General features: G+C 37.9%; 1 long non-coding RNA gene across 1 annotated transcript; it reads right to left on the reverse strand.

Annotated features, from left to right (window-relative positions):
- Window positions 1-723: 723 nt before the first annotated feature.
- On the reverse strand, window positions 724-20,650 carry LOC111610801. Its single transcript, XR_002753781.1, has 3 exons — window positions 20,448-20,650; window positions 1,266-1,519; window positions 724-1,118 (listed from the first exon to the last, which is right to left on the reverse strand). It is a non-coding gene; the product is annotated as an uncharacterized LOC111610801 (long non-coding RNA).
- Between the last annotated feature and the right edge of the window lie 1,888 nt (window positions 20,651-22,538).

Below are 22,538 nucleotides of genomic sequence, written 5' to 3' on the forward strand. Positions count from 1 at the left end.
TGAGGCTTTTTCTATCGTTCTTATAGCTTGATAGGAAACCTGATCCAAACTGGCAACCCACATTAATAAAATGGTGAAATAATATTGACCACAAAACACTGTATTTATTAAAGATATCAACATTTTCCCTACACAATCCTAACAGACGTTTTTAATGTTGAAAAAATAAACGGTTTCTCATCACAATATTTATTACTTCATTTATTACTCTATTCTAGTTGTATGATTTGTTCTTTAAATTGCCATTCATATTATTTTTTGGTCTCAGGAAATGATTGAGGGATGAAGAGACTGATGTCTGGTTCTTTAGGGTCTTTAGGTTCTTTAGGTTCTGCGGTTCCTGTCCTGATCCGTTCTGTCTGATATCAAACAACCCACTGAATATCGCCGTCTCATTTTTTAATGTCCCTATTAAACTTCACTGTGATTGTTTAGCCTGTTTCTTCTCACTACTGTCTGTATTTTTGCCAGAGGTTTTACTTTAAGGACGGTGTTTTATCGGGTGGACATTTTAAAATGACACCGGTTGATAGCAGCTCACTGCGCCTGCGTAGCAACCATCTCTAGGCAACGGGGAACGCCACAATACATCGGGCGGTACGATGGCTGGTTGCCATGGAGACATATCGCAGACATTATTGCCTCTTCAGTAAAGACTGTGCTGCTTGGACTTCATCGTTTTCTTTTGAAGGATTGCAGTTCAGCCTTGAAAATGATCGACGTTTGGTACTCATTCCTTAAAATGCTTACAGAAGAAGTCAAGTGTGCTTATATAAAGGTAAATACACATGTAGAGGCTAATTATGCCATTACATAATTTTTGTTGAATTTTGAGACAATTCCAGATAATTCTCTTCGCCTATGGACCTCAACAGACTCCGGACCTCTTGTTTTATGATCTTTTGTTTCTTTAAAGGGCCTGGCTCGACACAAAATACTGAATAATTTCCATATTTTGGCAGAAAACATTTCAGTTTCGGAGCTTGTCTGTGAGATGAGTGCCTGTTTCTTGCCTGTTTCTTGCCTCCTACTGTACCTCTGTGGTCGTGTTGCACAGAAACTCACATCTGACTTGAATGAAAACTTCTCTGTGGAAACGTTAAAGCAGCATAGTCCTCCTAGCAGAGAATGGCAAGAAACAAACAGAAAATAATAAAATGACATGTTGTTTTTTTACATTTATTTATACTTTTTTCTCTCCTTTTTGTCATCAGAATATTTATTCCAGCTCCTGTCAAGCCACAAAATGTTTGAAAACAAATCACCTCAACGTTTGCGCGCCCAGAACAAATGAGAACTGGACAGCCGTCATAACACCCATCCATCCAGTGTCTTTCGCTCTCCCTGGTTACAGCACAATGTTCTGAAACGTTACCGACTCGCATGCGTTGGCCAGCGCCTGCATCTGTTTCATGTTCAGCCTCTCAGCATGTGTTCGTGTCCCTGCAGCGACCCGGCACTTGGACTCGTCGCTCTCCAGCACTTTGTCCCCGCGTACCGAGCCGTCTTTGGATTCTTGCTGCACACAAATGCAGAGAAGATGAAGAGATTGAGCAGATTGCGTTTGCGTTTGCCAGCTAATTGAGCCAGAGTTAGTTTGCTCTTCTGATTTCAGATGTTTAAGTGCATTTCACTCATTCTGTTGTCGATTTGAGACCTTTTTCTATCACTTGTGTCCAAAACAGGATTTTTGTCAGTGGCAAAAACAACCACTATGAAAGTTTTATTACTATTTATACACATCATCACTTCCCTCATCCCAGGAGTTTGATGTCTGATTTTTATATCTGAATTTGATAGATTTGTATAATTTTACTTTTATATAAATCATAAAACACAGAATATCACTAAACGTCGATGTTTTATACGTCTAATCATGTAGAGAACCTAAACAAAAAAAAAACAGAATAATTTCCGTTTGGAGAACCTGTGAAAATTTCTCAAGCTAGCGATATCTTAGGCTACGTTCAAACAGCAGCTCTTGGTGCTTAGTTCCTATTTTTTGCTTAAATTCAATATTTTTGTGTGGTTGTTCATACCGCTAATTAAATGCAACCCTAGTCAGACTTCAGATCCCAAAGAGACTCGCAATTGCCTTTTTTGGAGAATAAACTGCAACTTGCAATGGCAACCCAGTGGCAACAACAGCAGGTTGGATTGGTATTAATGTTGATGACAAGTAGAGGCAACACTGACACAATTGAGCTACCGACAACTCAGTAGAACTAATGGTAACTGAGTCATGCTAACACCAACAAAATCAAGCTAACAGCAACCAAAGTGAGCTAAGAGCATCTCCGTGCATAACTAGGAATTAAGCTCAAAGCAATTTATTTAAGCAACTCAGTCAAGCAATCATTGACTAAAGCTGAGCAAATAGCATCTCAGTCCAATTTACCTCAAATAGGTTAAGCTAATGGCAACACAGAGTGGCGCTAACAGGAACTCAGTGGCAACAATAACAAATTGACTGAATTTACTAAAACCCAGCAGCAATAAGATCAGATTAGACAGATTAGAAGTAAAGTTGTAGAGCAGAGCGAACACCAACTCAAAGTTGAAGTAATGGTAACTGAGTCATGCTAAAAGCAACAAAATAAAGCTTACGGCAACTAATGGTGAGCTAAGGGCAACTTGGCTGTTGAGCTTGTAGCAATTTGTTCAAGCAACTCAGTTGTCTAATGGAGCCAAAAGCAATTCACAGTAGATCTAACAGCAAGTCAGTGTTGATCAAATTTCAACTAACATTGACTAAATTAAGTTTAGGGCAACTTACAGTTGAGCTAATGGCAACTTCGTTCAATTTACCTCAACTATGTTGAGCTAACGACAACTGATAGTGGAGCCACTAGGGGCAAACTCAGGGGAAACTCAGGGGCAATAATGCGAAATATATTAAGAAGCTGATTTTTTTATTTTTTTTAGCAATAAAAGGATCCAAGACACTGTAAAAATTATTAAATTTTAGTCCGAAAATGTTTGAAGTTGCAGTACAAATAATTCTTACCAAGCAGACAGTAATCTCATACACCATGGTATAATTTTAGGTAGGGTTTAGAGTATCAATAATCCCCAATCGTCCCCGTCGGTTTTTCCTCAGACGTCGTTTATTCAGGCTAATTTAACTTCTTCATTGATTTTCCAAAGCAAAGAAACAGAAAGATGAGTTGGAATTGAAGCCAGCTACAGATAGGACAAATGTGTGATCACTTTCCTGTCTTCTGTGGTCAGACAGAAGGTTCTGGAAAAGTGGATCATATAAAGTATTTAATGGCTCATTATCTTCTGCTGTCTCCAACTCTGAGATCACTGGGTTGGAAAGTCGTGCAGTGTAACTCATACCGTCAATACTGCAGTGAAAAGAATACACTAAATACCTTGTTTTAACTTCTGACACATGTATCAAGGAAAAAACAAGTTCTCTTCAAATATTTTTGTCAAATCAAATAAAATTACCAATTAACGGTGTAATAAACTGAAGCAGACGGAGAAAGAAGGTTAAAAGAGAGAGAGAGAGAGAGAGAGAGAGAGAGAGAGAGAGAGAAAGAAAACAGACTAATAAAAGTAAAAAAGAAAATAAAAATCAAATTTTGAGTGTGGCGTTCTTGTCAACACCTTCTGAGAGGTTTGGACTTCCAGAAATACACCCACACTCACACGGGAGACAGAAAAGCCTTTAGTAAGCACTAAATTTGCCTTAACTCGAATATGATTGAAGGGTGCAGAGAGACGGAGAAGGAAAAGAAAAAAACGAGGTGAAACAGTTTAGACAGACATCATAATGAGCAAAAATGAGACAAAACAAGCAAATTCACAACCGTATTATTAAGGTGCTATGAGTTTCTACTTAACCGGATCAACAGCAGGACAGAAAATGGAAACCCAACTGGAAAGTCCAAATGTTTCTACAGATACTCAGAAGAAAAACGTTCAGTAATCTTATAGGGTTTCCTGGGATCTGTGGGTTTTATGGTCATGTACAGTTGCCATCTGAAGGATAATGTTTGATTTTGAATACGCCGTCTGTGTAGAAGCCTGTAATTTGAGAACAAGAGGAGAGCAAGGAGTGATCCCTGAGGTACACCCAACCACAAAAGTGGCATGGAACCATTTGTTTGTGATGTAATGGTGGAATAAATTAGAGTTAAATGCTGTAATTAGGTTTAAGCTGATTAAAATGCAGCTGGCCGCTAACTGCACTCAGTAATTGGTCATTTGTCACTTTTAATAAGTGTGGTTGCCATCAAATCTCCATTATCATTCAAACACACTTCACTTCATCCAAACCTTCAGGAAGGTCAACTTTGAGGTCATGTGTGAAACTGGAGGACGGGGGGCCGAATCTGGGCCGCCGTAGCTTTTTATGTGGCCCTCTAAACTCCAGATGCCAAATTATATCGATTAATTCTTCCGACTTTTCACAAATTCCCAGATCAAAGAAATTCCCGCAATATCAACAGATACACACGTTTTTTGTGCTACTTCATAACTGAGTTTACTGAATATTTTCTGCAAAAACATTGAATTTAAGGGAGGTGGAGATGGCAGCCTTACCTGATGTCAAGTTATTATCCGTGATCAATATCCAATCTCAGACCTTCGACCTTTTTTCTCAGAATTCTGAGTAAAATCATTCTTTTTAAAAAATATTTTCAGTTGGCTTAATCCTCTTCCATATACCTCAGTTCAAATATTGCGAAAGTTCTTACAAGTTTTTCTAAACTAGCACCACAAATCCTGTGATTTCAATTGCCCAAAAATCGCAAAGCCGATTACGGAATCCTGGAGGGTCTGATCGATGTGAAAATTGTTCATTATTTAATTTTAAGAAGTTCTAAAGGAATACAGAGACAGACATTTATTAATATTTTAACAGTCTAATTGGTTTTATCTCTACATTCTGGCCCTTTAAGTAGATTCATGATCTTTATGTGGCTGAAAGTGAAGCTGAGTTTGACGCCTCTGGTCTAAAGTATCCAAATTAGCTTCAACACTGATTGACTCACCATTACAAAAATCCTACTTGTATCGGTGGAAACTTGGAGATCCTGTGCCAGGAAACGATGGTTGCAAACCGGTTTTGTCTGTACTAGATTTTGTGGGAATGCATCTAATAGTTTGGGATAAACGAACAAACCCACATTTGATAGCATAACTAGAAACATACTCATCTTTCATTTATGAAACTCGTAGGCTCCATGAGTGATGGCATTTCTTCCTTGGATTGTCTCTGTTTCCAATAAATGTTGGACCGAAACGGCCGTCTGTGGCAGCATTTTGCAAATAAGAAAAAGACCTTGCAAATGCTTGGATGCTATGAAATTAAATTGTTGGGTAAATAATTGCTGGGAAACTATATATAAACATTTAAACAGAAAGTTGAGAGGAACCAAGGGGGAAAAATAGAAAGAGTAAAGAATGTCAAGAGTCATGGTTATTTGAGGAATGCTTGATAGTGTGAAAGAAAAATCTAAATTGTTTCAGTTACGGGAATCCTACTGACAATGACTGCTGACCAGCTAATTTGCGAATCCCGACCACCAAGAAAAAGCTTGTGTGTGGGACTGAAAGTGTTTGGCAGCCATGGAAAGAACATATTTTTCTTCTCATCTTCTCTTTGGAAGTTATGATGGATTTTTCTTTGTGTGTGTAGAGCGAAAGAAAACGACTCCTTGGATGTTGCCCCATCTAAAAATAAGTGAACCGGTCAAAGATATCAAAGTGCTTTCCAAATATGATGGGTGGTGTCCTGTAGTTTCAGCATGCACGAAGGTAAACCAGGAAGCCAAATTATACCAGCACTTACTGGAACTGGGGCCACCTAAATAGCCGGTCAACCATTCGCTCCCAGAGAGAAGGAAACATTTAAGACAGACAATGCTGTTATCACAGGTTTGGTCTCAGATTAAACACAAAACTTTGAGTTAAAGATCCTGACAGACATGAATTTAAACAACAAAGAAATTATGGGAAACAAGTGAGTGAAAGAACACAAATAAGAATTATTTCTAACTGTAAAGTCTTTTTATTCTACGAATATTAATGGCCAGACTTAGACAAGTCACCAAAATAATTAATTTGCTTCACATTTTTAAAATAAGTATTCTGCGCCGGTTTGTATAGTCATGTTACATGTTATTGTTTACATCTGGAGAGCGAAAAGTCGATTCTTTTCCTTGCCATCTGTAGCCGCGCTGCTGCCAGCAGAACGACTCCGTCAACAAAATGAAACCTTGAGATGTGGCTGTTATTAATTTAGCGTGGTGCGCCACGCAACAGAAAGGGGGAAAAACAATGCAGAAAAACCGGTAAACAACTCAAAACCACGCTATGTACCCAGACCCGTTGCCATAGCAACACCAAAAGAACATTTCCCACACAAAGAACGGAATATGCACAGAATTCTGCAGCACACCTGCATGTTCAAATTGTCAAAGTCAAGCTAGCATAGCTAAGCTAATTCCTTCTCCCTTGCTAATTTTTTTTTAATTAAAACCTTTTTGATATCAGACTTCTGACTTTTATTCAATATTCTGACTTAAATCTAAAACTTCTGAGAAAAATAGCAGGTTTTATATGCTATTTTTTTCCAGTAGCACTAATCCTCTTCCATATGCCAGATTGAATTAGCAACACAGTTTCTGTGATTTTGATTGTCAAACATCACGTGAGCAATTACGAAATCCTGGAGGAAAACGGTTTTAATTTTCAGAAGGTCTAATGGGACACAGACAAATATTTTTTAAATATTTTAACTATTTTTTAAATTGGTTTTATCACTACATTTTTTTCAGTTGAACTGAAACACACCAGATTCCACAGTACATGTACATGCTCAGATTCTCAAAGTCAATCTAGCATTGCTAAGCTTCTTCCTCATAAAGTAAAACTTTTTCCTGACCTTGTTATCTAGTTTTTGCAGTGTTGACAATTAGTTGCAAAGCCCTGCATAAATTTTTCTTTTATATATGCCGCATATATTTAACATTTAGCTCGTTTTGTTGAAAACTTGATAGCTAGTCGTTTTTTTCCTGTCAGCTAGCAGTTTTTCTAGCGCGTGATGTCACATTGCACCGTGTTTCTATCAGGATGAGTTCTGTTTGTTTAACTCTCCATCAGGAAGTCCCAGTAGTAATCCTATAACATTTAGGTGCATTTACCGTTTTCTCATTTTTCCTGCTATCTGACCCTAAGTTTACTCAGAAACTGAGCTCAAACGGCTGAGTCAGATCCGGTTCTCCGGTATAGTTCAGATCCAAGTTGATGTTTTTTTTTCTAAGGGGAACCTCCCTGAATGAACTTAGAGTTTACACGTGTCTCCTGTTGCCTTTGGATGTGATATTTTGACTCCACGCACATCCTTTGCTGTTCCGGTAAAGTCTAACTACTATGTATGCTATTCTCCGTCCATATGTGGGTTTCTGTTTCTGTTTCTGTTTCTGAAAGAAAAAAACATAAATCTGGACGCGCTTTGGATCTCCCACATCATTATTCATAATGTGAGTCTTAAGCTGAACATTTCTTTATTTATCAGTCAGATCATCTTAGCTTCTTGTCCAATCCAAAACATGAAGTGAAAACATTTTGATCTGCATCTCAACTAAAAAAAAAAGAGCTAACCAAATCTGCGTCTCCGATATGACTCCTGTTCATAGTTTTCTATTTATTTCATCTGGTTGTAATTTCATTTTAACCATGAGACTTCGACTTGCCATGAAACGCTCAGTTCTTCATGAACTGTTTGCAGCCGATTTCAAATAAATTTATGCTGTCACCTTGTAACTCCAGCTGTCATCCTTCCAGATTGTGGTTTTGGAAAATTATCATATATTTATTTGACTGGAAAGCTCACGTAATAAAAAGAACTTTAATAAATAACTTTTAGCGTTCCCCCGCCCCACTTTTTGGTGAAATGTATCCAAAAGATTGTTGTAGTTTACTGTGCAATTTTTAGAATAGCCTGTCAGCATTCTCACAGGGAGCAATCTTGAGAAATGGCTGAAATTTTCACATCATGTTACCATTAACAGCTTTACGACTTGCATGTAACTTCTGTGCATCATTTTGGTAATGTGGGATTTTCAGTTTCCATGAAGGGAATTCAGTTTGTAGGCAAGAAAAAAAAGTTATTCTCTCCTCAGTGCCTTAATAAATCTCTCTATACGTTTGCTAATAATGCTAGGATTTAACTCTTAAGATGTTTTACAATGTTAAGTAGGACCTATTATTCAAAATTCACATTTTGTACAGCTTTTTATGCGTCCATTTGGGTCTGAACTGCTTCTAAAAAAAAGCCTGAGTGCTTAAAAAAAAAGACCCAGCCAGAAGATTTTCTGGCAATAAGTTCATGTTTTTTAGTGTCTGGGAAATGAGCCGTTTCGGAAACCTTTAGAATGTAACGTCACAAACTAGCAGGCGCTTCACCGTTACCTAGCAACAGCAGTAAAGACCAGCCCGTTACCTAGCAACCCAAGCAGAGTTCCAGCACATTTGGTCAGCAGGTTTTACCACTGTATGCGCTGTACAATGGCTGCTGGAAAAGACAAATGTTTTGTTGTTGACTTACTATTCTGCCTGTTGCTCAAAATAATCAGAACTGAGCAGAATGAAATCTCAATATCTAAGAATGATTTATTAAAAAACAAAATGCTAGCATGTTTTGTATAGGCCTATCCTAACCTGTTCAACGAAGCATAATAGGCCATCTTTAACTGATCGATGTGTCGATCATAATTAATAGATCTCTCTTTGAACTACAGTAATATTACCTCGTAATGCATTCTCTGTTACTGAACAGTTTTAAATTGAAGGTTAAACCTTTTTTGGCAAAATAATGTGCAATGGTCTCATATTTTAGTCCTCCATAAAATAAATTTTAATATCATCTCACACAGGTTTGACTAATAGTTTAACAGAGTTGTTCATCTTTTTTTCTGTTTTTCTGTAGAGTAGTTCAAATTCAAATTCCAAAATACTTCACTGGTCCCAAAGGAAAATTAATGCTGTTGTATCTCATGTTTATTCAAATCCTTAAAAGAGTTATTATAGCCAGAAAATGCAGTTGGCAGGAAAGATTACTTGTAGCAGTCTGTATTTCAGCGAATTTGAATAACCCTCTGACTGAAGACACTCTGATTTTGTGAAATAAACTAATTTTGATACGTCTGAAAAACCACCTCATAGAAGTGCCAAAACTTTTTCTTGAAAAAAATTTCCCCCCCCAGAAATTGGCATTTTTGATACTCAAATTCTGAAAATTGTTCAATTTAACATTTTGAAAAGAAATGTGCTTAATGGAAACACACCAATTAAAAAAAAACATTAAATTGTTGATAAAAGTTTTCCTGTTGAGTTGAGTTTTTTTTTTACTGTATTGAAATTAGTTTATTTTGCAAAACTGCAATGGAAACACTTTTATCGCATCATATGATCAACAACTGGATGTTACTACAGGCAGAAACGAAAAAGAAGAAACAGGAGGTAGGTATAGGATGATTTTTAACAACGTATCGCATGAATAAACTTTTTCAAGTGTGATTTTAAGTATGTTTCTTATTTAATATAAACACTGTAATTACAAAATTGTGAATTTTTCTCCCGACATAATCAGATATCGACAAAGTTTTCCTGACATTTGTAAAGAAAACAAGCTAGCGATGCGTTCAGGCTCCAGTGGGAATGTCCGTTCTACTCTAATTGTTAGAGTGGGTCAAAGGTCAAACGGTCAAGTTGACAACACGATCACAGACTGCTGGATGAGAAGTTCCACTGAACACACACACCGTTCTCTCTGTTCCTCGCTAACGCGCGCATTGCTAACACACACACACACACACACACATTGAGCTGGTAGTGATAAATTTGTGGTTTTCTATGAATAGCGAGCCGAATAACAGAGCCGACCAAAAGCATGCAGCTTCCTTGGCACCGGCCGAAACAGAAAGTGTGTGTTTTCCTTCAGCGCGGTGAGGCAGACGCCGGCCAAAAAAATCACCTCCAGCAAACGGAGACGAGCCGCCACGTGTGTGTTTCCATGTGTGAGTCCTTTTTGTCATGTCGGGGCGTGTGCGGGTGTGTGTGTGTGTGTGTGTGTGTGTGTGTGTGTGTGTGTGTGCGTGTGTGTGTGCGTGTGTGTGTGTGTGTCGCAGTAACAGTAGCCAGGAGCGTGTCCCGTAGAGTTCATGAACAAAGACATCATCATTATAATCATGTTGTTTGTCAGCGTTCCTCCATGGGTGTGTATGTACTTACGCTGTCATGGGATTGGCCCGGGTCGGAGTGTTTTCCTTGAACTCAGTGATACGACTGCTGGCCAAAAGTCGCTCGTTTACCTCTGTCACAAATAAAGAGCTCCAAGTGTGTGTGTGTGTGTGTGTGTGTCTGCTAGAGTTCAATGAGTGGGATCAAATTAATCTGAGCGCGTACAGGTGTTTAGCAAAGACGACGCAAATAAGGCAGCGAGGAGGGGGTAAAATATGACTACTGGAAAGATCATGTGTATTAATGACAAAAGAAATGTGGAAAAAAGGAAGACAGAGGAATGGAAAATTAGCTTTGAGTAACGGTTAGACACCGACGACTGCAGAGCTGAAGGAGCTGCTTACTCAAAGCGTTCACTTTCGTATTCAGTGGACTTCAAAAAGAGTTCAGGCCGGATTATTAGGGACAAAAAAAGGAAGAGTAAAACTCATAAATTTGAGATTATCTCAGAAATCTTCTAGAAAAAAAACTTACAAAAATATACAAGTTTCTCCTGGGAAAATTCTGAGCTGAGACTCGGAAAATTAAACATTTCTGAGTTTTATCAAGCTGGTATTTGACTTTTTTGTTTTGTTTTTTTTCTTACAAATTAAATTTTTTGAAACTCAGGAATTTCCAAGTTTTAGTTTTTTATTTGCAAATTTCTGAGACTAGTCATAAAATTTGATTTTTTTTCCTAGCAAATTTTCAACCTTTTAATTAAAGGAATATTAAAGTTTTTTCTAGAAAATTTTGCATAATTTGAAGGTAAATTTACTTCTTTCTATCCAAGATGGGTTTCAAAAGCCATTTTTTAACTTCTCATTAGAAAAATTTAATTTCTTTTTCTTATTACAAGATAAGTAACCCAAATTATTGGAGTAAATGTTTGACTGTGACTTTACTAACATATATTTCCGTATTAAAATGCTTTCTTATTGATTTGATTTAATATTCTAATCATGGTGTTTTTATTAGCTTTAAGGGGAAAATCATCATGTTTCACAGAAATAACAACTTAAAAACATTAATCTGTGTAGATAATCAACATGGGTTTCACTTAGTGTGTATATTTGAGCATTTGTCTTTTAATTATTGTTATAAAATTATGAATATACTACCAAACAAGCTAAATTAACAAGCAATAGTTTGACAAAGTGGGCAAAAATAATTGGTTTATGGGTTTAAAATCAGGGAACAAACTAAATTCATTGAATTTCTGTTTGCTCCAACATTGTTCTTTGTCAGTCGTTTTGTTGCGTTAGCATCTCTGCGTAGCATCTGGTGACCTTTGGCTGACGACTGAATCAGCTGGAGGGTCCAAGTCATTTAGAAGAAAAACAGAAACATCTTCGCTTTCTGTCCAAAACCTCTTTCTGAGCCGGCCAACTTTCGCTCCGTGTAAACATTGTCCAGCGTTACGCTGTTCCTGCTCTTGGCTGCTATTTCCATCATAATGAATCAAAGCTGGTGTTAAAAATGTCGCTCTGCTCATTTTAAATACGTGCTAATCCCAGTCTCAGTCGGGGTTTTTGAGCTTTTTAAGCCTCATAAGCAAACCGGACCTGGTCAGCCGCTGACCTCCATGCTAAAAAGGATAATAAAGAATTATGGCTACACTTGGCTTTTCTCTCAGTGCTGTTTTTTAAAGGAGTTGAATTTATGTAATCACAGTGATGAGCATCGAGACGTGACGAGAGAGCAGTTGCTTTGCTCCTTCCAAAAGTATTATGACATAAATCTTTATCCACACTTCAGAAAAATCAGTCAGAGCTAAAAAAATAAAAATGCCTGAAATTGTCTGAGTTTCTGCTGTTTGGTAAAAGGAGGTCAGCATTGTAGACACACATTATACAGATTAAACTGATCTGTAAAGGTGATAAAGGGTTGATTTAATGTTGCTTTTGTCAACTTTTCTTCTTTATTTTCTTTTTTTCCTGTCAGTTTTTGATACCTCCATCTATGATAGTGTGTTAGGTCAAGCCTAAGAATGTTTTTATTTTTTAAAATAAATCCTGAATATTATGGTAATAGTAATATTTGACGACAAAGTTGAAATAATATGAGAATAAAGTCGTAATAATAAGAAAAAGTAGCAATGATGCAAGAATAGTTTTAGAAATGCAAGAAGTCATCATCAGAATAAAGCCATAATAATAGAAAAATTAACATAGAAATATTCCGAGAATAGTTGTAATACTGTGACAATAAAGTGATGTTAGTACGAGAAAAGTTTTAATTGTTCGAGAAATTTGGAATAATGAACGAAAGTCGAAATAATAAAGTTGTACTAACATAAGAATGACATCTATATTATGACATTAAAGTGATTTAACAATAATTGAAATAATACCAGAATAAACTTCTTATATTGCAAGAATAAGAAAGTTGTAACGATACGAGAAGAAAGTCGTAACAATGCGAGGACAAAGTTGTTACAATACGAGTCTAAAGTCGTTATAATATGAGAAAAAGTTGTAATAATGCAAGAATAAATTCGTAAAAACTCGGGAACAAAGTTGCATTTTCTTTTTCTCGACATTCTAAAAGTTTGCTCAAAGTTTGGATGACAGTTGGATGGAAGTTGCGTTCAGTGTCTTCCTCAAAGGTTTTCATACTGTTTCCTTCAATGTTCCTGGTGCAGCGCCCCCACAGGCGAGGAGAGGAACAGATTTTTAAAATTTGTCTGGTTCTTTTAACTCAGTTCAGTGTGAAAGGGAACCACACCAACTGAAAGTGAAGCAAATGTTGCAACTTTGGTCCCCATTTGAACCAAATCTTCTGGGTTAGTAGGCATTAAAACTCCCTGAAACTGCCACAAATGTCCCCACTTTGGATTTGCATGGTGTGAAAACTGGTGGAACAGTTGAGCTAAATGTAATCTCAGTCAATTAGTAAAGCAATAGTTCTTTCATTGTTAAAAATGAAAACCACTGTTGATCCTCACAGTAACATAATTAAGCTACTTTTACCTCACAGATCCTCCAGTATCGGAGCTCTCAGTGTTTTTTGTTGTGTTTTTTGGTGCAGAATGAAAGATAGAAAGCAGCTCTGACCCTTCAGTGTCCTTCGCTCACACATGGACAAATCATTAGAGCGAGTTCATTGCTGTGGCTCAGCCTGCCAATAGTTCACTTTCAACTGAAGCCAGTGGTTTAAACTTTCAAATGTACAAATGTAACGGTATGTTGCATTTGTATTTGTCAATGAAACGAATAATAAGTCAAACGGCAGTGAAGCCAGAAGGTGACATGTCATTACTGTGACATTTATTTGTGCTTTTAGGTCATATTTCACTCTAACTCTCGCTTGGCCACGGCCTCGCTGGGACAAATCACAGGAGACGAGGAAACATCTTCATATCTGTCTTTTATAGCCGTCCGCGGCGCTGCCAGGACTATTCAGCTCAACTTGAGCCGGTGTCCCAGAGCGTCGTCTGGATTTCCCCCAACAGCATGGTTTCCACCGCGGGGCCAAATCAGTCCTAACCAGGAGCTTAGCTTACCATTTATCACCAGCTGCTTCCTTCACACCAACATTTCAGGGATTCTCTTCACTCCTGTTGGCCAAATCAAACATGTTTGCCAGTTTGATTGCAGAGTTCAGGGACTGGAAGAAAACAATATGCTTCACAGTTTTGCTTCTGCCAGGGATTCATGTCTCTGAGCTGTTTGGCCCTGACTTGATGGATTTTTGTCAGATCTCATGGTTGTTGCTCTAATTTTTAAATGTGAGTTGGCTGATGTTGTTTTATGCTGTTTTATTGATGCATTAAAGAATCAAGTGCAGAAAAAAACAAGGTACAAAAGTGAACTTGAGGTAGTTTTTTGTAACTTTATATTGACAAAAAACTTTAAAAATGTGGGAAAAGTTCAATATTCAATATAGCTAGTTCTAAGCTTGTGGCTTGTTTATTGTTGTCATAGCAACTACCTACCAAAATGGCTGTCAATTAGAAAGTTCCCTAAAGTGTGACGTCATATGAGAACTATGTATTCCAGAACATGCACAAATTAGTTGTTGATACGGATCATGCTACTGTGCAGTGACAAACATGGACTAACTCTCTCACTCTTTGGTTACCTAGCAACCCGCTCACTCTTTGGTTACCTAGCAACAACCTGCTGAGTAACCAGCAGTTTAACGTTTCGCCAAAGAAGCACCTCTTAACTGCTTAAAAATAAGTTCAAAAAAAGCAACGGCAAAGAGGAAAGGTCACGCCACCAGTTTGTTTGTATTTCACTTATTTAAGACAAAATTCAAATCATTAATTATGATTGACAATACGGTTGTATAAGTTTTCAGTCGTATCGTTCAGATTTTTGTGTTTTAATTCCTTCTGCACTCTTGTGAACCAGGCTGGCCTCGTTCGTTTCACCCACTGTCGGAAAATCCTTCCGGTCTGCCGCCGCCTGCTTTGACCGCAGCAGGATGAATGACACTGTTACGCTTTAAAATAACTGCCTGCGTCGCAGGGCCAGCCAAAAGTCAGATGTCTTTGTTTACTCAGTGTTTACACAGTCGGAGCGCCTCGCAGCCAATCCGTAGCAGACCTGTAATCTGCCGCCTGTCGCCCTGTTTCACACACGAAAACCTGCAGCAGCAAAAAACGCAACAGCAAAAGGTCGGAGAAGTCACACACACACGCAGACTAGCATGTGGTTTAACCTCACGTTCACCCCGTTTCCATCCCATAATAGATCTGACACTGTAACATTTGTGCTGCCATGGTGACAAAACTCACCAGGATGTTCAGCTGCGGTTCAAATTACCGCAGGAGTGCAAGGGTGTGTTTGTCGGTGCGCGTTGACGAGTTCGAACGGAAATCAGGCGTAGTAGACGGAGCTGAGGTTTACGTGTTCGTGTTTGTGTTTGACAGAGTCACGGCTTGTTCATTTCTCCGCTGGAATACACAGAAACACAATGAAAAAATAAACACGTCCAGGGGAACAAGAAATGAGCCCGTCCCGTGCAAGGATTAATCATCCCGCTGTTAATTCAGCAGTACTAAACACAGGAGGAGGACTGCGCAGCACGTCTTTGAAGTCCGGACGGGCCTGAAGCTCCCAACTGGCCCGATCCGCATCAGGAGTCTTATTTCCAGAATGATTTATCCAAGCTGTCCATCGGAAACATTTTTACTTTTCATTTCAGTGGGAGATCTGCCATAAAAGCTCGGCTGTTTATAAAATTCAGTTTTTGAGGACCTGTGTTTTTCCGTATCGCATTCCAGCACTTCCATTTGCAGGAGCTCGAATCAGTCAGAAAACACATCTACCGTGAGGAATCTCTGGGAAAAGACACAACAAATGGATTTTGAGCACAAACATGATTTAATCAAACCAATAAGTCTCTCATTCAAGCAAAAAAAAAAAAATGACAACAGCGGACACAACTGAGAAATGAACTCTCTAACGGTGCATCATGTTCTGGCGTCCCGCAACGTGTTTTGATTGCTTTCTGGCCCAACAGAAACCAACCCAGTATGAACCAGTAACAACCAGTAACAACCCCTTCAGCTCTTTAGTTTCACCTCACAAAAACTCAGCTGTTGACGTTTCACTTCGAACTTTAACTTAGCTCGCTAAGTCGCTATTAGCTTGGCTGCGTTTCTAATAAAAACTTGATTAATCACAATCAATCATGATCACAGTCAATTATGAATAATCGTGATTAATCATGACTAATTGTGATTAATCCTAATGAATTGTGATTAATTACAGTTAATCATGATCACAATCAATTATGAATAATCATGATTAATTGTGATTAATCATGATTAATCGTTTCAGCCGTACTCCCTTTAGGATTTATAATCACAGGATTTCTTTGCACATATTTTACTAACTGTAAATAAATGTACCATCTGAACAAAATGTAATGGTTTGAATCCATGTTATCTGAGCTGCAGGTAGAACCAATGCTTGTCTCTGTTTAAAACAAAACAGAAAAATAAAAACGCAAAGTGGAAATAGTTCATCTCTGCAGACATTTTGGTCACTGTCCATCCCTTATTTTCAGCCCAACTCTTGAAAAGTACTTCCAGTCTTTTTCCCTCATTTTCCCATTTCTTTGTTTTGTTGCTCTGTCTTTTTACTTTCTTTCACCCGTGAATCTCCCCGTCCTGCTGTGGCTCTCCGTGTCTCTCTCTCTCCCTGTTCCTTGCCTGTTTCCATCCTCTAACCTCGCTCCCCTCGCTCTCTCCATCGCTCTGATTATTCCTAAAATCCCTGACCATCCCAACCTCAGATCCACCACAGGCGATCATTAGCGACATTCGTGGAAATCCATCCTGGAAAAGTAGCATTTAGGAGTTCCCAGCGTTCCTGGTTAATCGTGAATAATTCTCAGATTTTCTTCTCCCTGGAGTTCCCTCAGTCAACAACATGTTTCCTGACAGGTTTTCTTTCCCAAAGCAGGTTAGAGATTTCTGTGGTTGGTTGGAGCGTCGGAGGGCGTAAGCGCTGCCCGGTGCAGCGGGTCAGTGTGTCACTTAGTCCAGACTGGAAAAATCGATGCGGTCACTCTGCGGATTATTGCACAAGCGGAGGAATGCCGAGCAGTCGTCAAAAACAAACACCAAAACCTGCAGCTGTGAAGCTCTTTACGTAACACGGCTCTCTGATTTAGGTAACTAGCTGAATGAAAGGAAGGATTCAAAATGTTTTGCAGCTTCAGTTTTTATGGGAACAGATCACAGTTGGATCAGATTCATTACAACAAGATTTATTACGTTGCCTCACAACTAAATCCTATTTTTCCCCCAATATATTTTACCGTAACGAGGCCTGTGGCAATAAATCAATTAATTCAAATGAGCTCAATACTTTACATTTGCATGATTTATTGTTTTTCTCTTTTTCTACCAAAAGCTGGATGATAAAGTCTTCAGTCTGTTGTTTTGGTCTCAACCAGCCATTTGTTTTTTTAAAATTTTGTTTACATTTGCGGTGTCCAAACTTTTTGCCGTTGGGCCCCTGAGAGCACCCGAGGGCCACATTCTGTTTTGTAAGTTAAAAGTAAAACATTTATTTGTTGTTTTCATCTCTTCAGTAATATACTAAATAGATACTTTTATAAAGCAAAATAGTTTAATTTGGAATCTACAGTATAAATAAACACATGGTCTTGAACAGTTGCTGTATTAAATGACGAGTAAATATATTCCAAAACTTTCTTTTTGGGTTTATTGTCCTCGTTGTTTTCTTTCTTTTATTCCTTTTTTTCTTAAAATAAAAACAAATATTAGCTCCATTCTTGAATTATGGACAGAGGGTCCAAACAAAACGATCCAGATGGCCACGAATGGTTCCCAGGCCACACTTTGAGCATCCCTAGCTTACAGAAACTTTGTAATTAATTTCATTTGTTTCTATCGTTTGTATTGCTTATTTATTTTGGGATTTTTAAAACGTCTTCCAGCGGTGTTAAATCTTCATTATATTTTAAAGTTTATTGATCTTTGAGATGCCCTGCGACAGACTGGCGACCTGTCCAGGGTGACCCCGCCTCTCGCCCGGAACGTAGCTGGAGAAGCACCAGCACCTCCCGACCCCATTAGGGACAAACTGTGAACAGAAAATGGATGGATGATCTTTGAGAATGTGTTTCTTGCATTATTCTGCCATTATTACCATTAAAATACTTGAAAATGGTATCAAAACAACACTGTAGTTTATCGCGATAACTTCTGGGACAGTTGATCAATTTATCAATTGATGGGGATATTTTTTTCAATGCCTTCACCATTAAAAGCTTTTCTACATTATGCTACAGTATTTTATTTATTAAACTATATGGACTTATTTTTCTTATTCCTTTGTTTTGTATGTGGCTTGAAGTGAATTTAATCCCAATAGTCCCATTAGAAATATATCATCAGAGAAAAATATGTGTTAGTTTTTATTATTATTATTATTGTAAACCCAAAACCTAAAAATTATTTTTCATGTTTGTTGTATTAAACGAAAGGATTTAGTTTAATCTTTAGTTCAGTTTAATAAGTTAATTCTGTTATGGTTCATTTTTTTCAAAACTCTTGTTATACATGTTTATTACAATAAATAAAAGCTGATTTGGGTTCAGCAAAGTCAGCTTTTCAGTGAAAGTATTTGGATAAACATTGTTCAACTATTTTATAAAAAGACAAATACTTTGTGTTGTACTTGATATTTTCCATTGCAACAAAATTAAAACGGTTAACAAATAAATTTGTATCATTCTTGAGTTTGGGGGCCAAAAATAAAATCAGTCCAAGTACCACAAATGGCCCCATGCGCCTCAGTTTGGACACCCCAATAATTCATCCCAGCAGTATTTTCTTCTTTCTCTCAGAGCAACCTGAGGTAAAGTGACACGTCCGTAACGGCGTAGCAGAGTGGATGATGGATGCTCCCTGTGTCTGTGTCGAGCTCCCGTAGCAGCCGAGGAGTTTCTCCACGGTTGCCATGGAGACGGAGCGGGGCTTTAAACATTTAATACTCCGGCGGTATGAGGGGACGGCTGCCGCGCCCCAAGGATAATAAACGTGGGTCGGAGCTACTGATTCATCATCCCTTCCTCTCCTGCTGGTTCAGCCGCTGTCAGTCATCTTTAGCCTTTCGGTTCTGAAACCGGTCCAGAACCAGCATGTGGAAGACATTTTGTCTTTTCTTTGCTAACGGTTCACCTTTCCCCAAACGGCAGCCATGATTCAGGGTTCACTTAGACAGATTTTTGACTTTTTTAGATCAGCCGCTAACAAACGTTTTCCTTTCAGCCTTTTTGTGACCTCTGACCTTTTGGAAAGTTCTGTCCTTTCTGCTTGACTTCAACACTTATGGCAGTAATTGCTGTTGAAATATTTGTTGCCTGTTTTTGCTTCTTTGCCATTTCATCAGCGGTTCGGGGCGGATTCTGTTATAAACAGAAAATATTGTCTAGAAAAAAACTTCCTAAAATTTCCAAGTTTTTTCCTGAAAATTTCCGAGTTTAATCGTAACATTTCAAAGTTTTTTCTAGCAAATGTTAAATTTTGAAATCTCAGAAATTTAAAAAACATTTTTTGAGAACATTTCAGAAATGTTATTTTTTGGCAAAAATCCTTGGCATACATTCAGAAAAAACTCCTCTTTTTTTCTATATACAATTGTGCAGTAGGGCCATCGTAATAAAAAGAAAACAACTAATTTTGAGATTAATCTCAGAAATCTTCGAGAAAAAAACCCTAAAAATTTCTGAGATTAATTGCAAAATTTCACAATTTTTTCTAGCAAATGTTCAACTTTTCAATCTCAGAAATGTAAAAAATGTTTTATAGAAAATGTTCTTGGCATTTACTCCTTTTTGTCTATCTACAATATGACAAGTCCCCAAAAATAATTCATTTCCTTCACATTTTCTTCATTTCAAAAAAATTTCAGCTTGATTTTTTTTAAAAAAATTCTGGAAAAAAAAGCCAAACTTTTTCCCCCCAAGTTTAGAACTCAAGAATGTTTGTGTTTTTTCTAGAGAATTTCAGAGTTTGCCAGAAATGTTCTTCTTTTCTTTAATCTGCAGTCTCAGGCGCTAATTCGCCGTCATAATTTGCTCAGTTTCTGGAAACATTTGTTTGGTGACCAAAGTTCAAACTAGACTCTTTTCTTCTTTGTCATTTTGTCTGCCGCACAAAAACGGGAGTAAATTTCCGCCAAAGAAACTCTAAAAGTTTGAGTATTTACGTATTATTTTACTCACAAGAAGATATTTTCCCCTGTTATTAGTAAATTGATCTGCCAGTAGTCATTTTTCACATAATAAGGAATTATATACTTAAAACAAGTTTCTATATCTTGGTGAAAAGTTACTTGTAAGTTAGTTATTCCAAGTGTAATAAGATATTTTTACTAGAAATTAGAGCAAAAATATTTGGTAAGATTTTGTATTTTTGCAGTGTGCTACGTTAGTGAGATTCAGTAGAGTAATAAATATGTGTTTTGGTGAGTTGCATTGGCAAAGTGTGAAAGATTGCTGTTATTTATGTTACTTTTGAGACATTTGAGTGTAAAACTAGGTAATACACAGCGGCAAAAAATTTTAACATACATTTTCATTATGCAGTAGAAAATAAAAAATCAGCACCTAAATGTTGCCTTCAAATCTAGTGAATATCAAGTTATGAGTGATAAAGACATCGAATCCTTTTACTTTCTTAAATGTAAGGAATAATTTCACCGTTCATAAAAACTTACAGTATATCAAAGTTTTTCTTCCTCTTCCCAGGAAAGAGCTGATGTCATGTACCAACAAATCACCACCGATTATTCATGACGAACTCAAAACGCTCCCGCAAACCAGATATTCACAAACACAAACGAACACCGTTGAAACCACCGCATTCTTGATTCCCAGTCAGGGCTTCCTCTGGTGAGAACGCACAAGGACTTTGGTCATATCCCGCTCTGGACTTGTGTTTGTGTATGCGCCATGTGTCCCCAAAGTGCATGTTTGCGGTATAAACCGCTGCATGTCCAGAGGACGGCGTCATTTGTATCTCAGAAGCAGCTCAGTGAATGTGAAAGTTTAACAAATGGTCTGCATTCAGTCCAACTAAAATGTACCGTCGGACAGCTGGCATTTTTCAGTGGATATCACACAAAGAGATTGTTTTTCTTATTACAAGAATAAAAGAATGATATTAACAGCACAAAGTCATAACATTATGAAAATGTATTAGTAGACTAATAGAATAAACATGCAATTTTACCAGAAGGAAGTCGCAAAATTATGAGAAAAAGTTGTTTCAATGCGCAAGAAAAGGTCTAAACGAGCACAATCATTTCAAAGTACTGCTGCTAATAATAATCGCTGTTCATGTTAATTAAATGCGAGCCGAACACCTTCGTTCACTTCCTCAGCTGGCGTTGTTAAAACTACAATTCTAAAGCTGCGCATAAATTCAACATCATCACTCAAATCTTTTTCTTGCGTTTGCTGGATGGCCTGGTTGAAAATCTACCGTAAGAATCCAAGTGAATGGGAGAAAGCCCAAACTGTGCTGTAAGCGATAGTGCAGAAGAATAGCGACTCGTATCTGACTTTTACATGTCAGTCTGAAAGGCCCAATTCTGATTTTGTTTTCCCGCAAAAATCCAATTTAACCCTAATTCCATATGTGGTACCAAATTAGATACGCGTCGGATTGTTTTCAAAGCTTCTGTTGCATTTCATCCGAATTTTATATCATTAAAGTGAGAAATTGTATCATGATTCTGCACCACAAGAAGCCAGAACGAACATAAACAATGCCTGAAAATAATCATATCTATAAAATTGTGACGAATGTTTTTGTCAGTGAAGCTTATCACATCTCAATCCCAATCCCACCATCCTTGGTCTGAATATGAATTAAAACTGAGTTTCCTACAGAAGTAGCTCTTTAGATTATTCTGATTTTCTAACAGACCGCAGTCGGAATCTGCACGGCACCAGAAAACATCAATGTGTATTTAATTTAACTCTGTTGGAGAAGGAGAATATTTCCGCCTCGATCTATAGCCGTTAGCCACTATCACAATCTCCCCTGACCCAAACCGTACCACAGTCGCTTTGCTCCGATACCTTAGAAGGTGAAAACACGGTGAGTGAACATTAAAACATGTTTTTGAACGTAGCGCTTTCCAATATTAATATCCCTGCCTGACCATAACGTTGTTCTTTCAGCCACATCACAGACACGTGTTGTTACTCCACGTTAATATTCCCTATGTTACGTTTCTTTAACCTTACTATTATTATTCTGCATCGTATTCACTCTGTTTTTGTCTCTCTGTCTGTTCCCCTCACTAAAATGCCACCCAAGTCGACTTGTAAAGTAAAAAAGCAGCAGAAGAACCTGGAGATTTTTTTTCTCCCGTGAAAAAATTTATAGACGACTCTGGGTTGCATATATCACACTCTGAGTGTGTGTTCTGGTGTGTATATCACAGTGTGAGTGTGTGTTCTGGTGTGTATATCACAGTGTGTGTGTGTGTTCTGGTGTGTATATCACAGTGTGTGTGTGTGTGTGAGTGTGTGTTCTGGGTGTGTATGTCACAGTGTGAGTGTGTGTTCTGGGTGTGTATATCACAGTGTGAGTGTGTGTTCTGGGTGTGTATATCACAGTGTGTGTGTGTGTTCTGGGTGTGTATATCACAGTGTGAGTGTGTGTTCTGGGAGTGTGTATCACAGTGTGAGTGTGTGTGTGTGAGTGCGTGTTCTGGGTGTGTATATCACAGTCTGAGTGTGTGTTCTGGGAGTGTATATCACAGTGTGAGTGTGTGTTCTGGGAGTGTATATCACAG

The sequence above is a fragment of the Xiphophorus maculatus genome, chromosome 14 (assembly GCF_002775205.1).
Source record: "Xiphophorus maculatus strain JP 163 A chromosome 14, X_maculatus-5.0-male, whole genome shotgun sequence".
In the NCBI taxonomy this organism is placed as follows: domain Eukaryota; kingdom Metazoa; phylum Chordata; class Actinopteri; order Cyprinodontiformes; family Poeciliidae; genus Xiphophorus; species Xiphophorus maculatus.